General features: G+C 41.4%; 1 pseudogene; it reads right to left on the bottom strand.

The window, feature by feature from the left end:
• Nucleotides 1-421: 421 nt before the first annotated feature.
• LOC124523325 (eukaryotic initiation factor 4A-I-like) lies at nucleotides 422-2,831 on the bottom strand (annotated as a pseudogene).
• Between the last annotated feature and the right edge of the window lie 246 nt (nucleotides 2,832-3,077).

Below are 3,077 nucleotides of genomic sequence, written 5' to 3' on the forward strand. Positions count from 1 at the left end.
CTACTAATTTTGGCTCTCTTGCTATTTCCATCACATCTGTGGTTACTTTCTTCACAGAAGTCTTGAATCCTTCAAGGTCATCAATGATGGTTAGAATCAGCTGCTTTCAAACTCCTGTTCATATGGATATTTTGACCTCTTCCTGTGAATCACGAAAGTTCTTAATGACATCTAGAATTATGAATTCTTACCAGAAGGTTTTCAATTTACTTTGTCCAGATAAGGAACCACTATCTGTGGAAGCTGTAACCTTACAAAATTCTTTTTTTTTTTTTTGCCTCAAAAAGTGACGTTTATTCAAAGAAAAAAAGAAAAAAATGACAAGATGTCCATCCCTTGGTTCTCTTCCCTCCCCTCTCCTGCTCCTCTTTAGCCCCCCATGGACTGAACCCTCAGTAGGGCTAGGTAGCAGGACAGTTCCTTAGATGAGTTCAGGAACATTGAGGGGCATCTCCTCAATGGAGGTGTTATGGAGGGTTTCCCTATATTGAAGAATCCTCTTGTCTTTTTCTGTCACTATGTCAATAGCCACACCATTATGGCCAAATTGTCCACCAGGACTGATTCTGTCAATATAATTTTCCCTGTTGGTGGGAAGGTCATACTTGATGACTAAAGAAACCTGTGGCACATCAATGCCTCTGGCCAGCAGATCAGTAGTAATCAGTACTCTGCTAGAGCCAGAGTGAACTCCTTCATGATAACATCTCATTTAACATCTCATTCCATATCTCTGTGCATAGCAGACATGGTGGGGTCTTTGGTGTACATCTTTTCAGTGAGTCAATAAACCTTTCTTAGGGTGTTGATGAGTATGACTGCCTGCATGATGGTCAGGGTTTCATACAAGTCACACTATGTGTCCAGCTTCCACTCCTCTCCTTCCACATTGAAATAGAACCAGTGGATACCCTTCAGGGTCAACTCCTCCTTTTTGAACAGAATCTGAATGGGGTCCCTCATGAACTTCTTGGTCACCTCAAGCATGTTGGAAGGCATTGTAGCTGACAGCAATACCACCAGGGTGTTGCTGTTGAGCTTTTGGAATATGTCATAGATCTGGTCCTTGAATCCGCGGCTTAACATTTCATCAGCTGGATGGAACTAGAGGGTATTATACTAAGTGAAATTAGTCAAAGACAAATACCACATGACTTCACTCATATGAGGACTTAGACACCGAACAGATAAACATAAGGGAAGAGAAGCAAAAATAATATAAAAACAGGGAGGGGGACAAGACATAAGAGACTCTTGAATATGGAGAACAAACAGAGGGTTACTAGAGGAGTTGTGGGAGGGGGGATGGGCTAAATGGGTAAGGGGTATTAAGGAATCTACTCCTGAAATCATTGTTGCACTATATGCTAACTAACTTGGATGTAAATTAAAAAAATAAAAGAAAAAAAACATTTCGTCAACTTGTCCAGTACAAACTATTTGATGTATTTGGGAGACAGGTGTTTCTGGTTAAGCATATCAAACACATGTCCTGGGGTACCCATGATGTTATGGGGATCTTCCATCTGCAGCTTCTGCACTTCAGAATGTACATTGGTCCCCCCAATGCAGGCATGGCAGGGGGCACCCATGTAATATCCTAATACCATGACTACCTTCTGTATCTGCTGAGCTAACTCTCTAGTGGGTGCCAGGACCGAAGCCTGTGTAGTCTTTAGATTCAATTCCATCTTGTTGCAGAATCAATGTGGCAAAAGTGGCTGTTTCCTAGTCCCAGATTGGGCTTGAGCAATCATATCATAACCCTGATACAAGGAAGAATGCCTTGTTGCTGGATGGCAGAAGGCTTCTCAAAAACATAGGCATAGATGCCACAGAGAAGGGACTCACAGAGGTTCATGTCATTACAGCTCTCAACTTATTTCAGTTACTCTTGATGATACCTTCAGGTGCTACCCATCAGGCCATTGTCTCTGGATCAGGAATCCTGACCTCAGAGACATGATCCTTAGAAACTAGACAAAATATATTTCTTAAATAAAAATACTGACAGTTGAAATTATTCCATGAGCCATGGGATAAAATGGATGGTTAGCAGGCAGGAAAACAATATTAATCTTGCAGGATATCTCCATCAGAGGTTTTGGGTGATCAGCTGCATTGTCAATGAGAATAATATTTTGAAAGGAGAATCTTTTTCCTGAGTGGTAGGTATTAACAGTGGCCTTCAAATATTAGTAAACCATGTTGTAAACAGATGTGCTGTCTTTTAGGCTTTACAATTCCACTTACAGAGCACAGGAAGAGTAGATTTAGCATAATTCTTTTTTTTTTTTTTTTTTTTTTTAAATTTTTTTTTTCAACATTTATTTATTTTTGGGACAGAGAGAGACAGAGCATGAATGGGGGAGGGGCAGAGAGAGAGGGAGACACAGAATCGGAAACAGGCTCCAGGCTCTGAGCCATCAGCCCAGAGCCCGACGCGGGGCTCGAACTCCCGGACCGCGAGATCGTGACCTGGCTGAAGTCGGACGCTTAACCGACTGCGCCACCCAGGCGCCCCGAGATTTAGCATAATTCTTAAGGGCCCTAGAATTTTCAGAATGGTAAGTGAGCATTGGCTTTCATCTTAAAGTCATCAGCTGCATTAGCCCCTAACAGGAGAGTAGCCTATCCTTTGAAACTTTTAAGCCAGGCATTGACTTCTCTCTAGCTTTCTAATGAAAGTCCTAGATAGCATCTTCTTCCAATATAAGGCTGTTTTGTCTACATAGAAAATCTGTTGTTTAGTGTAGCCACCTTCATTAATTATCTTAGCTAGATCTTCTGGATAACTTGCTGCAGCTTTATGTCAGTACTTGCTGCTTCATCTTGTACTTTTATATTAGGGAGATGGATGTCTTCTTTCCTTAAACCTCATAAACCAATGTCTGCTAGCTTCAAACTTTTCTTCTGCAGTGCCCTCATCCCTCCCAGTCCTTTGTAGAAGTGGATTAATTTGGGGGCTTAAAGGAATGTTGTGGCTGGTTTGATCTTTTATCCAGCATATGTCATCCATATCAGCAGTAAGACTGTTTTGCTTTCTTATAATTTGTGGGTTCATCAATTTCCTTCCA

This window comes from Lynx rufus, unplaced genomic scaffold (genome assembly GCF_022079265.1).
Source record: "Lynx rufus isolate CCGP_SWC_20201006 ecotype Redwood Valley unplaced genomic scaffold, mLynRuf1.p SCAF_4, whole genome shotgun sequence".
NCBI classification, from domain to species: Eukaryota; Metazoa; Chordata; class Mammalia; order Carnivora; family Felidae; genus Lynx; species Lynx rufus.